Source organism: Protopterus annectens, chromosome 8.part0 (assembly GCF_019279795.1).
Source record: "Protopterus annectens isolate FY-2018-M chromosome 8.part0, PAN1.0, whole genome shotgun sequence".
In the NCBI taxonomy this organism is placed as follows: domain Eukaryota; kingdom Metazoa; phylum Chordata; order Ceratodontiformes; family Protopteridae; genus Protopterus; species Protopterus annectens.
In genome coordinates this window covers 760,991,375-761,012,513 of record NC_056741.1, presented here as the reverse complement: position 1 = coordinate 761,012,513, position 21,139 = coordinate 760,991,375, and positions in this window count along the sequence as shown.

Here is a 21,139-nt window from a genome sequence, read left to right as displayed (position 1 = left end):
TCTGTCCCAAATCTGCCTCACGAAATTGACTTTTTCTTTTCTGCACATGCCCCCAAACCCTATAATCTGTTCTTTTTGACCTTTTCTGCAATTGGAGCTACTTTGGCTTTTGTTCTGATGTCCTTATTTCTTTGTCTGTGCCACAGTGTGCATCTGTCCACCTATCTCAAGCACTTCATATTCATCACCTCTAGGTTCCTCAACTTTTCTGTCTTTATTGCCCAGGTTTGTGTATCATACAATAGTACTGGTCACACCATTGTTTTATACACATTACTTTTTAACTTCTTTGGCATTCCTCTGTCATACACTACCCCTGACACACTGTGCCAGTTGGCTGCAGCTCCTCTGATTGACCTCCTCATTCAGACTTCTTTCTCCTCAGTCACCCCTACCATTTACTTAAAGATGTTACCACTATCTTCCATTCAATCAGTTCTCAGCTTCTTCTGATTTCCTCCATTGACTGCCATTACATTGTCTGATCTGTGCTCAGTTTCATCCCATGTATCTTCAGTTTTGCATTCCATTCTTCCATCATTTGCAGAAGTTCTTTCTAGGAGTCTGCCTGTAATGCCACATCATCTGCATACAACAAATTTCTTGATCTGTCTCCGAGTCCATCAGCAGTATGAACAGCAGTGTGCTCAGAGCTGAATCCTGATGCACATCCTCTCCCACTGGGAATCCCTTTGTGAGACTGAACACTGTTCGTACTTGACCCATTGGATCCTTCTTCATAGCCTGCACTAATTCCACCTCAGGGTTGGCCAAGTCAGCTTGTTATATGCTTTCTCCATGTCTAGGAATGTCCAGTTGGATTCTTTCCCCATCTCTAGCATCTTTTCAGGTATCTGTCTCACTGCAAACATCAGGTCAGTTGTGCTGCATTTTGATCTGAATCCAAATTGCTCATCTCCCATCTTACTTTCTACTACTCCTCTACATTTGTTTATCGATCACACTTTCTTTTGTGCAATGTGGCAGGAGTTTGATATCTCTGTCTGCCCACAGTTGTGAATGTCCCCTTTGTTCTTGAACAGTAGCACTGGTATGCTTATTCTCTAGTCATCTGAATACATCTTTCTCTCCACACTGCTATGAATATCTTCAGGAGTCATTTCTCCCCTATCTCACCCAACATCTTAATCATACATGGTATGACCTCACCTGAACCTGCTTCTTTCCTTGAATTCATTTTCCTTAGTGCATTTCTTACTTCTATTGTGGGCTTATCCTCTTTCCTCATTGTAGGCTATGTCTTGAGCAGTACAGCATCCGTGGGGTTTTCTTCATTCAGAAGCTGCTGGAATTATGTCCTATGGACTGATGAGCAGGTTGTTGATGGTATCCCTTATGAAGGGTGTCTACCTAGCTTCTTTATCTTTCTGTCTTTGCCGTGCAATCTGATATAGTTTCTTTGTGTCACCTACTGAGTTACTTTCCAGAAGCTAGTAGAGTGCCTCTGATACCTTGTCCTTTTCTATTGCAAATCCTTTCTTAATCTCTTTGTTAGCCAAACAGTATTCCTTCCTAGCATGGTCTGTCTTTTCTATCTCCCACTTTTTGCTGCCCTCTGCTAGCTTTCCTTGTGTACCTTATTTCCATACCTAGCTCAGATGAACACTGTAATGTATTCTTACATATGATGTTTTGAGATGCTGACATTCATCTTCAACTCCACCTATTTCCTATTTTTTATGAGGTGCTAGAGCCCTGAATAATTCCTTGAACCATTGTGCTTTCTCTCCAGTCAACTTCCAGGTCTTCAGTCTGGTCTGTGGACCTTAGAGCCTTCTCTGACCACTGCTTGCAAATGAGTGTGAGAAGTAGTGGTCTATGTTGCAGGCTGACTGTTTCACTGATTCTACCCCAGTGCCCTTCTTACAAGGAGGAAGTCTACCCGAGTTTCATGTTGACCAAGATTCAGAGAGATCACCACTCTTGTATGTGATCATGTGACTGTCTCTGTTGCTGAACCATGTGTTGGCCACCATCAAGCCATTTGCCAAATAGAAGTCTAGAATGGTCTCACCCTCACCTTCCTCATTCTTGTTGCCTAGTACTGTACACGTATAGCCAGGCAGTTCTCATATCTTGTTTTGTCTGTCCTGATATGTGCATTTAGGTCACTCATTATCAACACCAATTCCTGTTGTCCTGCTTCATCTAGTAGGTCCTGCAACTGTTGTCTAAAATGCAATCTTTTCCTCACTATCACAACCCTGCTGTGGGGCATAGGCTAAGATTATGAATACTGCCCAATCTTTTCACTGGAGTCTGATTGAGTCTGTCACTAATTCTGATAACTTCCTTCACTCTCTTCTCAAGTCTCTCCTTTCCACACCATTTCTAGCTTGTCCTCCTCCTGAGTCATAGACTCTGGATCTCAAGCCAAGTGGCTTTGATGCACTGCCCTTTCATCTTGTCTCCTATATGCATAGGATGTCCAGCCTCCTCTTCATCATCATGCCATCCCCTACTGAGTGTAGCAATTTTTAGTTCATATAAAAATAAAAAATAAAAAACAAACACTGGAGCAGCAGAGGAAGACACCAACCAAGAATTAGCGTAAAAAACCTTTACGTAACACTTTCGTCAGAATGACTTCTTCAGAAATACAAATTCAAACATTTTTACAACAGCTTATATACATATAATTGCATGTCCCTCCCACTAAATAATTAATTAAATTAAATTGCATAATTACCAATCAGCATCTTAAATACATCAATGCAGTACATACTAAAAATCAATGAAAATAAAAAACAAATGCAGTAAAACATTTAATGTGTATAAAATAGTGTACCGAACTATACTAACATACCATCTACTATCTGTTAAAAAACATTTAATATTAATTAATTCATTAAGACCTGGGAAGCTGTCAGCACCCAATCTAAGTTGCCATAATGATTCTTTTTTCTCTACTCTGTTTTTTATATTACCACCCCTTAAATCAATGTTAACTTGCTCCAAGACACTGAATGTTAGTTGTGTTTTTTTTTTATTTACTTTAAGTGGTTATGGTAATAAAATAAATTATTTGGATGTATGTTTTCCCGGCAGAGGGGAAAACAGCAACCATAATACCCTTGTACAGAAGGGGTTCTCAACCAACCAAATATACTATACACCCATAAATCTGACCATACTTGTCTGTAAGGCCATGGAGGCAATCGTCTTGGACCTTATCAACAAGGATATTGGCGACATTCAAACTCTTTACCTGACGCACTTTGGGTTTGAAAAGGGAAGATCATGCCTGTTTAACCTAGTGGAATTCTTTGATAGTGTCACTAAAGCCCTGGATTAAGGCAAATCATTACATATTGCCTACGGGTGGCCACGGTGGTTCAGCGGTTAGCATTGTTGCCTCACAGCGAGACGTTTTCTGCTTTGATCCTCAGCTGGGGTGCCTTCTGTGCACAGTCTGCATGCCCTCCCTGTGGTTGCATGGGTTTCCTCCGGGTGCTCCAGTTTCATCCCACATCCCAAAGACATGCTGTAGGTGGACTGGATACTCTAAATTGGCCCTAGGTATGAGTGTGTGCCTTCTGTGGAAGGTTGGGTGCTGGGCTGGCAACTCGACACTGCAAAAACTCTACTGCCAATCATGAGGATGCTGGCAGCTTCCCAGGTCTTAATGAATTCATTAATATTAAATGTTTTTTAACAGATAGTAGATAGTATGTTTGCATAGTTAGGTACACAATTTTATACACATTAAATGTTTAATTGCATTTGTTTTTTATTTTCATTGTTTTTTAATATGCACTGCATTGATGTATTTAAGATGCCAATTGATAATTATGTAATTTAATTAATTAATTAGTGGGAGGGACATGAAACTGTATGTATACAAGCTGTTGTAAAAATGTTTGAACTTGTATTTCTGAAGAAGTAATTCTGACGAAAGCATTACGTAAAGGTTTTTTACACTAATTCTGGTTGATGTCTTCCTCTGCTGCTCCAATGTTTGGCTTTTATTTGTTGTTTTTTTCACTGGCGGTCATTTTTATTAGTAATATTTAGTTCATGTTTGGCAAGTTCGCACAACAGGTAACCCATGCTGTGAAACAAGACACTGGCACACTACTGAGCTTTTTGACCCCCAAGTGGCACACGCTGGTCAATAGGTGCACATACACCCAACCGTTAACATGACTGGATCACCTACAGCCATATTTTTACACCATCAAGTGGCTAGCCCTCCTATTGTGAGGATAGTATGCACCACAATAGATACCAACGTGGTTATCTATGCAACTCTTCCACATAAAAGGCACCATCGAGAGTCTGTCCTGCTGCCCACAGCTACATTCTTGGGTGAGTTTGAGATGGAAACACTCATCATGTTTTTTCAGAGGTGGGAGGAACCCCAGAGAGGAGCAAAGAGAACATACATACTTCTAACAGGTACTGACCAGAGGTTAAGATTTAACCTTATAACTTATGCATGGGAAGCAATTACCTATCTGATTAATTCAGTCACCGATCGGGTGCACAACTAAATATATGGTTGGTAGCAAGATTGCAGTTCAATGGTTATAGAGAGGTTGTACTTTTCCGCACTGTTTTCAGATCCGATAATTAGAATATTTACAGATGTGGGTGTGTTGGAGTACAACCTCATACATGTAGGATGCCGGAGTCTTCTTCCCAGCCCAAAAGAAGTTATTAGGATGTTTTATTTCTCTTGTGCATGCTATCATGATATCATGATATCATGATTGATAAATAGTGTACTAAGGCCATTTTTCTTTTCTGCACTGTTTTTCAATCTCACAGTTAATTTATTTAGACATTCAGGGATGTTGTATGTATAATTACAGTTGTTTTTTATTCTAATCTGTTTTATTTTTGCATTTTATTCTGCCTTTGATGGCTTAAGATTTCAAACCATCAGTCTTGACTACATTTGTCTTCAACAGTTTGAAATAGGTTTTTGATTATTCTCACACATACACGCAAATGCACACATACATACATGGAGGTAACAGTAAGAATTGCCTATAAGTACATAATTCTGGGTATGTAGAGCATAATTTCAAACATATCCCATCTTACATAATGACATTGGCCAGGATTCAGAGTGATATTCTCGCTGCCCACACTAATTGGCCAATGCATGTTGGCCATTTAGAATGATATATAGCATCTCCAGTTCAGAAATATGGTGAAGCCATTGAGAGAATCACCTCATTAGTGACTTATTACCATGCCTCTGAATCAAACATTGCACTATCAGACATAATCATGCTAGTTTTCTCCCAACTAGCTCCTGCATCCACACACACACACACACACACACACTCTCACATGCATATATGTGGCTGCCCCATGATATCTCCCGTAGTATGACCACCAAGAGTGGCAAACATGTACCATGTGCACACACACACACACACACACACACACACACACACACACACACAAGGACACACATATATGCATGCAGATACACACACACACACACACACTTATGCATGCATGCACATACATACACACACACACACACACACACACACACACACACACACACACACACACACACACACACACACACACACACACACACACACACACTCCACTCTGCTATACTTAGCTTTACTCCAGGTGCTCCCATAGGAATGAATGGTAAAATGCTGTCTAAAGGGGTCTATATTATAACATCAAAGTCTAAAAACATTGAATGTTATAATATCGACCCCATTCAATCGAAACACCAGAAAACCAAACAGTCAGAATAGCAAATTTTTTTCCCAGGGAAAAAATTTGCTGTTCCGACAAACATACACATAACTCAAGCACACCAAAATTAATAATCCACACACATACACTTCACAAAACCCTACACTAAACCAGACATACACCACTAGCTACCCACTTACCTTAACCCAACCCTAACCCTAAGGTCCCTAACTATCGCACACTCACCTTACCCACTCCCTAACCCTAACTCACCTACCTCACCCTAACCCTCACGTCCACACAATCGCACATTTACCTGACCCCGCGCCCTAACCCTAACTCACCTAACCCACGCCCAAACGCACACTCACCTTAATTTGCACACTTCCCTTAACCCCGTCCATAACCTTCGATCCACAGTTGAGGAAATAGCGAAGCTGTAGAAACGGCCCTCTGAATACTTTCCCTAGGAAAGTATTCGGTGCTCTGCAGCTTCGTTATTTCAAGTGTTCACTCTACTGCGTTTGATATTATAACATTCGAAGTTTTTGAACTTCGATATTATAATATAGACCTGTCTAAAGATGACATTCACTTTTTGCTCTTAGCAAAAAAAAATGATTTGTAAAAGTGACTCCTTGAATCACTCTGTGCCAAGTTTGTCTGCAGCCACAGTCATTCCAAGGTGAGAAAACATGGTCAGTTTGAATTAGCCACTTCCCCTGACTGCTAAATTAGCAGGTAGTTTATCGTGATGTGGAAATCTAAATTGAGACTACCTCATTGTAGCAAGCCTTTCAGAATCTCCTGGACTGTTACAAATCTGCATTTGCAAACCAGTACTGTTACCCTCAGAAAATGTCACATAAAAACATTTTATGAATTAGTGCTGCTGTAAGAGGCAGAGCTTCCCAGCTATCCAGTTAGATTTTATATCCAGGAATTATAAAAACCTAGTGTGAGACACACAGACTCTGCATTTCAGCAGAAACCAAATATGTGACGCAGAAGCTCATGGTCTTGCACTCTGGTGTTATGTACTCTAGCTACAAAATATCCCCCTTATGAGTTCTTCAAATGAAAGTCTATGTAACAAAAAAAAAAAAAATCAAAGGTTTTAGCATTTTATCAACAAAAGGTTGTATCTCCTAGATGGTGCTACCCTCAACCTCATTTTCTTTAGGATTTTAATCTTGGGAAATATTCCCTTTTTGGATATTTAGGTGAGTTGCCTGTTAATGCACATCTCAATAGGCTAAAACCTGATCTCTAAGATCTTTATTAGCAGGCAGTGCACCAAGTATCGAAAATGGGATAATTTCCAACACTAACGTCCTAAAGAAACCGAGATTGGGGTTAGCACCAATATGGAGATATACCCTTTTGTTGAAGTTTTATGGTTATTCCAGCTTAACACCACCATCAGTTGTGGCAAGCAGGTAGTTGTATATAGGAATTACCTGACGTAGACCCCTTAGTCTGAGGTTTTAGCCTTTTATGATGTAGTCAAGTATTTTATTCACAGCACTCACAGGAGTCAGTTTAATGCAAAACTGCGATTCTAAAAATACAGCTTTGCAGAAATAGCTGTGCAGAGCTGTGTATTTCTTCTACAAGTAGTAAAACATGAAATGGATAATTAGGCAAACATATGCTATAATTGCTCACAAAACTAACTATTTCCAGGAGCCCACCCCACAAACACACACATAAACATATACAAACTTAGTCAATGAACAGTATAATGTGCTCAGCACTTCAAATTTGTCAGTTAAAAAGATTACTTTTCCCCTTTTCTACTTCCAGAAGAAAACATTTTATAACATACTGCTTTAGAGCTTTAAAAATCAGGTCTACTAAAATATTCAGTCCTGGGTCGAGTCCATACAGAATAGAGCCTCCAGCTGCATGCAGACAATTTCTAAGGGCTGCAGAAATTACAAATATGTTTTCCATAATGGGAGATTTGCAGATTTTAAAAGGAAGAGTTCATACATAAGGTTATTTCATTCATTTCCATATTTCATCAATACAGTTGTCTTCATACGTTCATATTTTAGGAAATTTTGCTAACTTACAGCAAAAACAAATGACCACAGCACCCACCACAGAATTAATACAGGTGTTGAAATAACACAACACACAAGTGTTAAACACCATAATATGTTCCCAATAGAGTTCTCTCTGTAAACCACAAAGTTAAGAATATAAACACATTCTTGTAATACGGAAACATAATTTGTACTCTTTTAGTATTACTAGTGCAGTACAACTGAGTCATAACAGGAAAGAGAATGATTAACAAAGCAAATTATACTTTGCATCCTCAAGGGGGTAGGTGTTTTAAAAAAGACATTTAAAATCAAGAAAACGGAGGCTTCCAGAGCAGTAAATCTGAGAAACAAATACCACAAAAACCACTGGCCACACAGTAATATTCCTACAGAGAATGCAAAACACGATATGAAGCATTTGCAGATTTCCTTGATAAAATCCGCATTAAGTCATTTTAAGCATAGATATGGGTACTTTATTGTTTTTGGTAGGTTGTTCAAAGTCTAAGAATCTTAACTGTAATATCTGAATCAGCAAGATTTTAAGTCCAGTATGAGAACATATAGGAGGTAGCACTGGCAAAGTGCTACTCAACTCAATCCGGTATTTTTTTTTTTAACCTTGCTGTGTTTCACACATTTAATTTAAATGCATATCTAGCCACATTATCCCCATTCCATGAAACTCAGAGTGTTTACAAAAACACCCAATCACATCGAGTATCTCTTCTCTTGTGCTTCTCATTTCTAAATAACCCTCATATTGTATTACTGAGTTTGCAGTATCTTGGAGTGTTCACTCTACATTAAGGTACAAGATGTCACAGTTAGTATATATTAATAGAATTAATCTGTAGGGCACATCCACTGACACTGGCGGGGTTCACAGGGTACAGAAAAATGTTAAAGGTACTAGAGTTAGTTTTAGAATTTACAGTTTATTTTGATTTTAAAAGTATTGGAACTCACATTATCAGGTCCTGCACTGATAAAAAGGAACCATGCATTTTTTTTGGCTTTTCCCAGTTAGGGGTTGCCACAGCAGAACTCAGTTCCACTAATGATTGGCAGTAGATTTTTTTATGGGTTCTGAGGTGCCAGCTCAATGCCCAACCTTCAACAAAGGCACACCCATTCTACACATGTCTTTCAAATGCCACTCGACTGTGGGGAGGACATGCAGACTCCACACAGAAGGCACTCCAGCCGAGAATCGAACGGGAGAACATCTTGCTGTGAGGCTACAACGCTACCACTGCACCACTGCGGCTTGCGTTCTCAGTACAGTCTATAAATAATAAAGCAGCAAAGTCATCAATTTCAAACTTAGATTTTTATACCATAACTCAGTCTTAATTCAAAAAATATCAAGTCTTTACTTACAAATCAGTTGAGACTTGGTAACCTCATAAGGAACGGTTCTTAACACAAATGCAATTTATATCAAGAAATAAAAGACTGTTAAAGTAGTGAATATGAAGAAAGGGTTAGTACAAATGCCTTTAGCAGTTTAAGCTAAAGTAACAAAAAAAAATTACCAAACATATATTATAATACAGAATATTGTGGGAACATGAATGTAGTTCCTCATTAATTTAGGCCAGTTCAGCCATATCCTTTCAGTTCATTGTCAAGGCTATAGTAATACAGAGACAAAATAACACATGGAGACTGAACTGATTATTCTGATTATGTTTTTTTCCACATTTCTTGCAAGTTGAGAAAGCATCTGTACTGGAACCAATGCCTTGAATTAATGGTTAATGAGTACAAATATGGTTATAGTGTGTATGTACCAGGTCAAGTCAGTCATACAGAAATACATATAATTTAAAGTTAGCTATAAAGCATCAGAGTACACTGGTGGGCACTTTGTCAATTCATGAGAAATTTACAGACAATCTTCTATGTTTTCTTTTTCTTTTTAATAGAGGAGGCTGTCATTTGACAAGTTTAATGTTCATGTATAAAGAATGCACAAGACAGCAAAGCATAGCACAAAAAGGAGCTATGGCGAATGAAAGCATAGCATAATAATAACATATGGGAACTTGTGTACCATGTGAAATCCTGTACCAGTACAGCTGTTAGACTGTGGCATATCACAATGGAGAAAATTCAGAAAGAAATGTTGTGGACAGATAAAAGCAAATTCATGAGAAAGCAAATTAACATAGTTATTAACCAGTTAAGTGGTAAAATATATGAATAGATCATTTCTTCAAGCAGCATGCAGTAAAACCCAACAAATGAACTCAGTATACAATAAAATGTAAAAAAGACATTAATTAAATATGCAGAGCAAATTAGAAGAAACGGAATATAAAGCAGAAAAGAACAGGCAACTACAAGGTAGGACTTCTCAGAAGAAAAATATGGAGCACAATGTTGTGAAAAAATGGCAAATAAACATCCTTCCAAAGTATAAAGTCAGATGTGCAGGCAGGCAAACCATCAGCAGTTAACATGTTTACATTAACTAAAGGGTGATCAGGTAAAAAAAATATATATAACCCCACAAAACCAGGAAGCAGCATACAAATACAAAATAAAAGTTTATGTACTATGAATATATACTAGGCAACATGTGCAGTTATACCAGGCACTACTTTTGAAAGGGCGGGTGCTGTTGACATAACACAGTATATATTGAAGGGTTAATGCAAGCCTGCAATTACAGACACATAATGCAGTCGTGCTTGTCAAAAAATTCTGCAGTGAGCCAGGATATCATTATTTATGCAGCTGGAAGGCAAGATAGACAGCAGCAAGCCAGAAGTGGATATGCAACAAGGAAAGGCAGACACATAATGGGAGTAGCAGCTATGCATGCATGCATGCATATGGACACTTACTAACAGGGTGATTTGGATCTGATGGATGTATAGCTGCAGGAACAACATTGCAGTTAGACCCTTGAGCACTGTGCCTCTCTCTGCTTTTCCTGTGATCAAAATGCTTCTGACCCTTAACCCCTTAAGCAGATCGGGCAGATGTTTCAACATGTCATGTATCTTTGTGCTGGTGGAGTTTATTTTGCAATTCACAAGTCAAGTCTGTCATCTGTCATCATGTTAGTAGGATACTATGCCAGGACTGAAAAGATGTCACCATAGAATGACCCCCTGTGTATCATCTGGGAGAGAATGTCCTACAGATCATGTGCAATGCGGTCCATACCATCTCAGAACAACCTGGATCTCTGATGTGTACACTTCAGGCTGCAGCAGACTCAGCCAATTGCATGTCACCTGCTGGTTGTGCACCATATGATAGAACCCCAACATCATCAAAAGCTGCAGTAAACAGTCCCAGATGCTCTTCTATCCTCTTATCATCAGAAATGGAGGACGGCCTTGTTGCATGATGACTTAAAAAAGACATATAATAATGTATACCAAATGTGAAGCACATATACACTTAAGGAATAAACATGCAAATATACTTCAGTACTCAGAAACAAATGACATAATACGCAATCCTTTTGCCAGCATGATTTCACAGTGCACAAGGAGAAAGTGAATCAGAGACCACTATTAGAAGCCTCTGGCAAATAGTGTTAGAGTGTTCTGTTGATAGTGCTGTGACACATGCAAATAAGTTGCTAATGAGTTATTGTTTGATGTGGCACTTACATGCTTTTGAATCACTACTTAGTGACATAGTACTACTACAGCACATCAAGAAAGCATCATTAGTGCTGCAAGCTAACTTTTCTGAATTCCCCCTTCCCCACAGAGTACCTACACAGAACAGTGTATGCCTCACTGGTAGCTGCCTTTGCACAACAATGTCTTTGTTGTGCTTCCCTGAAGCTTCATCTGGATAACATAAGTGTGAATGGCAATGTGATTACTGATGTATGTACAATTAATGTGTCCACAGCAAAAAATGTGTACTAATCACTCACTTAGTTCATAGGTTCATAGGTAAGTACTAAGCTATCTGCCCGAGAGCATCTATAAGCCTAGTCAGAATCTGTTGGCTTTTGTCACCCCCCTTAGATTAGTTCCCTGTGCCACTGTCCAGCAGAGCCACTGCAGTGATCCCTGGGGTACATTTTCTGTTTCCCATCCTCTCGTCAAGGTTTCTCTTGAAGAGTATTTGTGACAGGCTCTGCCTAATGATATGCATATTTCGGTCTTGTTATGACCTCGTCAGGACAGCACAAGCAGAGAGTTCTATATCAATCCAGAAATGCTCACAGAGACATGGGGTAACAATGAACTTTTATTGCTCTTTAAAAAGTGTAGGCCTTTTGTCCACTGATACAGGAACTTCTTTAGAAAAAAGTTAAAACTGCAAATGCCATATTAAATAAACTTTGAACCCAAACTTCAATACAACATCACTATATGACATCACTTCCCATTGCCATTTAAAGTCATAAAAATGTACCAGACTAAAACCAAGATGCTATTAATGGTTTATAACTAATATGAATAAATAAATGCTCATCCCATTATTCATAATTCATAAGTAAGTAGCTTTAAAATGCAATTAACGGATATTATATCATTCAGTCCAGGACAGTTAGAAGCATTTAAAAATAATTGCAGCCAAAGTTATTTTTTCTCTATAATTTTAGACCACAGTCCACCCTTACATCATCAGTAACCCCTTCAATGGCAAAGAAAAATAATTCGTGAGAATTATTAGTATAATATGTTTATATAATGCATTATTCATGTTAGCCTTCTCAATATCATGTATATACTCACAAATCCTGCCTTTAAACCTCTACTGGGTCTTCCCAACATAAAACACGGGACAATGCTGACAAGAGGACGCATAAGTGACACCACTTGATAATCAATTAATATGCCCCTTAGGTTGTATCACTTGTTTTTCAACCTAAATGCTGTCTTTGTTAAAAACATAAGGACATTGTTTATAATAGTCACACTTCAAAGTTCCTGATTATTTTGCTGGTCAAATCATTTTTACCATGCATCCCGCCTTTATACATATGATCAAAATAATTCTTAATAGAATTAGTCCCTTTAAAATGTCCTCCTTTATGATGCTTGTTGTGTCTCATAAAGAGGAACAGATTCTGCAAGAACAACAATGTTTGGCAGGATTAGAATCCCTGGCACAAAGGGTAACTTTTTCAAAGGCTATTTGTATAAATGATATTTCTGATCTTAGCTTTGATCATAGTGAGTGGGTGATGATAATAATATCCATTAGAGAATGGGCGAACTGTGCTTCAACACCCTGATTGGAGAACGAATGTTCTCCAGCAGAGTATTAATGTACAAGTAATGTCCGCTAGAAAAATGAGTCTGCCACTTCACGGCAACATATCAAGCTGCCATCGGCCTCAGACAGAAAAAAACTAATGGCTGCCATTATTTTACTCTCGCGAAGCAGCACTTCTGCTGTTTAGCGAGTGTAAAAAAGAAAATTAAAAGAAAAAGTGTGTGTGTGTGTGTGTGTGTGTGTGTGTGTGTGTGTGTGTGTGTGTGTGTGTGTGTGTGTGTGTTTGTGTTTGTGTTTGTGTTGCTGTGTGTTTGTGTTTAACTTTCTCTGTGCGTTTGTGTGAAAGCATGCTTGTGTGCATAAAAGCGAGGTGTGTGTGAGTAAGAGAGAAAGAGTGAAGAACAAAAGAGATCCAATACTGGCAGTAGCAGCATTCTGGAGGTTGATATACCTCTCACCTCTTACAACCAGTTAACTGAATAAAACCTAAAATAAAGGGGGAAGAAAGGCTCAAAACAGGAACATATTCCTGTTAAAAAGAAAATCACAAAAGTTGCTTCAATAATAGGACTTGAGTTAGCATGCATTTTCCAAAGTGCAAGTGTGTGTGTGGGGGGGTGTCTGTGTGAGGGAGAGAAAGACAGTGAGATCGAGGGAACACTGACAGCAGCAGATAAGAGGTTTGCATACCTCGACTTTTTAGCTCAAGAAATCTGGATAATGCCTGAAATAAAGGGCGAACAAAGGCTCCAAAATAGGAACAGATTTTAAATGCCATACTTAAAAAAGTAAGTTAAATAACAGGATTTGTGTTAACATGAATTTTCTGAAGGAAATAAAGTCTAAAAGTCAAATGTATGTCATTATCCCGTGACTGGCAAGAAACCATTTTAGCAGTAAGGGACCAAAAAATAAAGCAAATATCTAGATATTTTTTAAAAAATTATATATTTTGGATGTAAAATGTTTCCTCTAAGACCATTTACTTTACACATAGTACAACAACTCTAAAGCATTAGGCAGAAGAACTATTTTACATAAAAAAAATATAAAAAAAATAGTATAGTAATAAAAAATATGAATAAGTAAGTAAAACACAGCAGTTTTACAGAGAACCCATTCTCTAAGCACAATAATGCCCTCCGGGGTATGTGTTAATGTGTAATTAATGCCCTTCTAGGGATGCAGAGGCTCAACACCTGCAGCATTGAGCCTCATAACACCCCAGGGTGGGTATTAATTACACATTAACACACACCCTGTCAGGCATTATTGCTTGCGTATTAGTTATAAACAATTCTTTTTAGGGATAATGTACATTGTGAGTTTAAATGGTGACGAAGTGATGTCATATGGTGATGTGGGATTGACATTTGTGTTTTAAGTTTATTTAATATGGTATTTGCAGTTCTAAATTTGTTCTGAAGAAGTTCCCATCCCAGGGCAAGATAGCGCTTAACTTTTTTAACTGTAATAAAAGTTCGTTGGTGTCCTGCATCTTTGTTGCTGGATTCATATTTCTTTTCACTCAGCTGAGGTTTTTTGGACACTTAATTCTATATCACTTCTATACATAGGACTGACAATCAAATATAGTCTTAAGATCCTGTTCACCTTGTTTTGTAGATAATATTGCTTTAGTGTATAGAGTTATGGCTGGCATGAATATCTAAACATAATCAAACTAAAACACATAGGAAGAGCACATAAAGACTGCAGTATATTGTGAAAGCATAGAATGTAATCCCATGGTAAACAACCACGTATGCAAAGTAACTTACTTTATGGCAGCTATCTGCAGTGAAGGAGACCACCCAGAAAACACTGACATGACAGTGTAGTAACATGTTAACAAAGCAAAACCAAATACAGCAGTGTAACACAGCACTCAATCTGCCCTCATTCACCTGCTGTGGTGCTGTAATATACTGTACCTGAACATATATAACATAGTTATTACTTAGTAGAACCTGGAGGCCTTAATCTAACAGTTGCCCTCGGCTACTGGAAGTTATGGGACAGGATCTACCACAGGCCTTTCTACCTGTGGCTACAATATTAACTCTTCTGCATGGTACCCACTAGAATATTGATTCCTCATTCCATGAAACCTCACAAAAGATATTACCACAATGTTTTTGATCCTCAAAAAAGTCCTCATAATAAGGTGGAAAGTTTATTCGCATCTCTGCAAGCCTCTTTAATCAAATCAGTATACTTATATCAGCAAATTTAACAAATTAGAGGTACTATGCCACACTAGATGTGCATATGCAAATAATTCTAATAAGAAACTGGTAGGTAAAAATGGGCCCACATCCCATGCACCTTTATAACTGAGCACAGCAATGGTACAAATAGCAGCACATAGCCCATGAGAGAATTTTATGTTATGTGGATATACAACACATTGCAGCACAATTGCACAATGGAAACATTCACATCTCATAGAAGTGTGAACCTTATAGGTTCATAGGTAGGTACTAGGCTATTGGCCCTAGGGCCTATATAAGCCTAACCAAATGGTACCCTAGCTTTTGCCACCCAAGAAAATTACAAAAAAAAGTGCTGTACTTAAGATCAGTATGCTATAAATTTGAGTTGTCTGGAAATATATAACAGAATTTGAACATGATTCATAGGCCCTCAGCAGTTATACATCCTCAATAAGGGTCTTACATTGTAAGTGCACCAGACCATCGCAAGCCTCTTTGCATTGCATTAATTTGCTCAGAGTATCACAACAGTATGACACATTTTAGTGTTTTGCTTTGGAAAATATTGAAGTACAACAATCCATTATCACCTGAGAAGTACACTACTGAATGTCTGACTTAATGTGGCTTTATGTTAGCCTGTGTTTATGAAACATTGCTATTGATAGAACTGACAGTAAAACAGTGTACAAAGATTAACAATTCTGTCAGGAACTGCTTCAAATGTTACACCATTTCTCAGGTCATATCACTAATACAGTTATTTGTCTCCAGCTGCACATGCACTGTACATACTTTGAATTGGGACATGTTCTTGACTATAATTTTCATTATTAGCCAGCTGTATGGTGCAGAGGGATAACAGCTTCACTGTCACAGGTGACCTGAGTTCACCTAGCTGTCTGTGTGCTTGTAGGATCTGGCCAGGGACAATGAGCATGAGAGGTCACTGCCACCTCTCCCACTGGGGGGGGGGGGGGATGAATGCAGCTCTGGCTTACCATGACTGACACCTAGTGAGGACAGTAAGTGTTCACCCAGTAGGGGGAGGAGGATGAAAGCAGCCTGGCTTACCATGACTGATGCTTAACAAGAACACTAAGTGTCCACCTAGTGGAGGGATGTTGTGTTCCCTTGAGAGGTAGCAATCATGGGTTCAGAGTAGATGCAGAAGGGAAGAGAGTGTTTCAACAGGGGGTGGCAGGACTGCTTCCCACCACCATTTTTCCCTTAGAAACAACTGATGGGAGTTCCAGGACAGGAACAAATAGACTGTAGGGCTCTTACCATGCTCTGGAGTACCTCAACCTTTCTGCCAGAATGAATCGGGCAGATGGGCAAAAGTAGCAGCGCCATTGGGCAAGGTCCTGGGTGAAATAAAAAAATCCATAATTTCCCATGTTAGTGCAGCACTATATCTCATCCTCTCACAAACCCACAATAAGCAAAGGGAGCAATGCAGCAGAAATAATTGCAACATTAATTGTGACAGTGACATACCATTGCTCCATCAATCAAGTTTTTTAATCACTTGTGCATCCACACAACCACCACAATCAGCCAGTATAATCTACTACACTGGTATGTGAGTCTATCACTTAATCAAACCCTCCTCCCAGCACCTTACTCTCAGCATACAGTGATGACGCCATCTTCTATGAAGTCCACTCAGACACTGTTCAAGTCAGACATCTGCGGTGGTGCTAGCATTACATTGTATGCAACTTGTATACCTAGACAGGTATGGTGTTTCTGTCTGATAACAGTCAACTGGTGTGTGTGTGTGTGTGTGTGTGTGTGTGTGTGTGTGTGTGTGTGTGTGTGTGTGTGTGTGTGTGGGTTGGCGGTATATTACAATCATTGTATAATGTTTTGAATCTCTTCCCATTTGACTCCCACTCAAGAGAAGCTTTTACATAGCCCCTGAATCCAAAATCTCCTTTTTTTCTCTCTTCGCAAAAAATGTATTCTGCAGAACACTGAGGATGTCATCATCTCAAACATGCATACACACATTGTGAAGCAGAGCCCCTCCATGACCCTTTACAAGCCGTCTCCAGACCACTGTATGTGTGATTGCTAATTCACTCATGGGGTGGTGCCCCTTTCCCATATGGACAGAAGCAGTCTGTAATAAAATCAAATGCACACACACACACGCGCACACACACACACACACACACACACACACACACACACACACACACACACACACACACACACACACATCCCTACTATCGTCACCTAGAGATAGCAATATAGGTTTAAATGGGATAAGAATGACTAGGATTGCATGAGCTTAGCCTAGTAAGGACCTATGACCCTATAAACATTGCACATGTCAATGTCCTTGTCATTCACATGTGCTTTGTTGAGGTGTGGATGTACTGTAGCCCTACAACAGTGTAGGCTAATCTGTGAATTGATCTACTGTAGTGATGTCCACTGTTGCCATTTGGTTACATGTTCCTTCCATAACAACTGTAGTAATATGCCTCCTGAGAACTGAGGACATGGGATGATGCTATGTATATTGTTGCCTTACTAAGGCATGTGTTCTGATAGTGAAGTATATCTGCATTCTACGCAGTACTCATTAAACCATCGCAATGACAGCAACAGTATGTTACAGGTGTGCATGTGTATACCTAGCATCTGGAAATGTTATCTTACATACAGCAATAATATGTCACACAGATTACATGAGCATATACGTCTGGGTTCATCCACATGTAATGCTGTTATATACACAAACATAAATCATTTTCAGATTCACATGCAACCTTGCTGAATTCATTGTATGCACTCTTCTGCTGCTGTTCACAAGGATTGTACAGGTGTTCCCCAGCAACATTGTGTGACTGTCAGCATTTCTGTCATTGACTGTTCTGCATGAGCCACATCCCCCTCAGTTTTAATGAGTCCATATCTGGTGCCAGAGCCCTCAACCACACATTTCCAGTGATTAACATATAGGCATATGATGTACAACTGATGTAATACTATGAAACAGGTACAGTAGTACAACAGTGTTAACAATTTCATTGTGTCAGATGTGATTCATACTCAAGGTTTTAATTGGAGGTTATGTACAACTTGAAGTTGAATTGTAGCACAGGTACAGCTATTGTGTGACTGCACTGCATCATGGCTGTACCACTGCATCACATCAGTATTATCGTTTGATAGTTTGCATGAACATATATGGATGTATCTTAGGATTTCATGGCAGTATAATTTTTTCACTGGCAATCAAAGGGGGACATTAATCATGTAGCACATGTACTGAAGTTTGACATTTACAGAGGGTGCTCAATGTATTGTTTATTAAGTGTAAAATATTGCAGTGCCATCTTCCTCAATCATTGACACTAGACGTTACACTGCTGTAATGTCTGTGCACATGGGCATAGTTGATGCATTTCCATCAATCTCACATACTGCTCTACCATTCATTATTATGGATCACTTCTTAATTTACACATAAATTGCAGATGCTTAAGACAACATTCACTGTTGTTACATGTGGCAGATGTATGCAATACCAAGTTGTGTGTAGGGAATCCACATATAATAGTGCGGTGTTTGTATGTGTTGTTATCTGTATGGCTGATATCTACATCACACAGGTATGTACAGTGAGCTCCCACACATCTAGTAGGCCATACAGACCTATTCTCTAGGATGTATACCCATTAAGACTTGACAGTGCAGACTTCCCTTCATGGTGTTTTATTAGATGCGTGTATGATATGCTTGTCTTTTGTTGCTGCACAGCTCAGGAACAGCATTAATGGCACGTGTCTGATTCTTGCATGGTGGATTGTGGCTTATGTGTCATGCAAACCTCTCAGTTTGCCAGGAATGCCCCTGATTTCATTGTCCCTCTTAACCCCTCCAAAAAGTGGTCACTTTTGGGGGAAGGAATGGTAAATTCCCCTTATATAATGCTGACAATCATTACAATTGTACACATCTGTTTCTGCAGAACATGTATAATAAGGTACTATCACATATGCTGTTAATGCCACAGACTAATGGTCATAATATTTTACAAGTGTCCATGATTGTGCCTATTTCTTTCTGCATTTGTCCAGAAGTCTGTTGTTATGTGTTCATGATTATTTGAGAGCCATGGTGACATGTCAGTCATACTGCAGCAACTCATTTTGCAGATCTTTAGAGTATGTATATACCCCCTGTGTATACCATCTCTGATAGGTGTCCTCTCCATTGAGCATGTCAGTGATGTGTATATCACAACCATTCACCACCATTGACATGTAACTTTGTGTGACCATCACATACATACTACCATGTGTGTTCATGTCATAGTATAATTGCGCAGGAGGTGTATACAGATAATGTGTTATCTACATATGTGCTTAATGTTATGCTACTGACTTGTCTTGCAGTGTACGTACCTTGACATATCCAATCTTGGAGACATTTACATATTTACCATGTCCTCTTCCTCATTCCTATCATTCCTGTCTGTGCACATTTCCATCAGTGCACTTTCCCTGCCTAGTCAACCTTTTCTTGTAGTTGCCTTTGCCGTTTTCCCTCACCCTCCATTATTTCATTCTGCAAATAATTGTTTTGCTGTACATTACACTCTGCACACTTTACTGCATTATCCCTACTGTTAATGCAGTATTTTCATCACTGGTAGTCATTGTGGCTGTTGCAGAACAGATTTGCTCAAAGGCAAACTTCAGTGCTTCTTCTGTCTGTGCTTGTGCTGCTGTGAATAGTTTCCTGGCTAGCAGCACTACTGTTGGCTACAAAATCGTGGTTGTACTCTTAGCAAGGATGGTATATGCAATAGGGGGAATATGGGATCAGTTCTGCTGCTCATCACACTAACACATAAACTTCTTATAGGCTTCATACAAAGCCTAATGGAGTATATTGAATCCTTGGGAATTGCTGAATTTTTTGCCGATCTTTATTCTGAAATTCTAACCCCCCCCAGGGTCAGGTAAATGTTCTTTCTCTCATCGTCAATGCCTAACAAAGCTATCAGAATCAAAAGCTGGGAACATTTTTTTTTAAATCTTACCACTGTGCAAGATCAAATCTGATGACTCTTCTACCTTTACCCAATTGACCCATTTGTGCCACTAAAGTTGGGGACAGGAATCCCCAGGTTATGCAAGAGCCCAGGAGTCTATTCATTTCTGTGCAGGAATCACAATCAGCTCATCCCCTCCGCAGCAAGAGCCATGTGGTAGGGAGCAGGCCAACATGCTTTTTCTGCAGGGCACCCTATTCTCTCTCCTCTCTGTCTTCATCAACAGTGCACCCCCATGATGACTCTTTCAAGATCAGCTATATATTATCCTCTGAAGAGAAGCATGCCTTTATGTGTTAAATTCTCCTTGGTTTAATGTATTATCTGCAAGGGGCAGTGAAGTCTCACTAGGCTTGAGCTGCACATGGTGAAACACCAAGTACTCCCACTAGATGTAAAGCATGAGGTGAGCCAAAGCCCCTTCCCCACAGATGAGTGAGCCAGCAGCAGCCCCTTAATCCCATCCTCTCCTGCTGGCTCCTATGAGCATCCAAGCTGCAATTTGAACTTGGGTCACCTGCAGTATAGTCAAGGCTTTGTCCATCTATGCCACAGAGCTGGTGAGAGTGACATCTTCTGGAGACCTTTTCAGCAAGAAAAATCTCAACTGTTGGAAAAGCCATAGGGGACAGTAGATTAACATTAAGCCTTTATACGCTGTTATAGTATAGGCTAGCCATAGCATTAGCAAAATTAACTGAGACATTGTTTAACTCAGGAGATGCCCCTTTTTCCCTTAAATAGATGTGCTTAACAGTTCTCCCAAAACAAAACAAAGACAAATTTTAAGTAGAAAATTATAGACCCTTTTATTTGATTAACATGGATGACAAATGTTATGCAAACATCATAGCTACTCTCTTTCAGACTGTACTCCCTAAACTAGTTGTTCA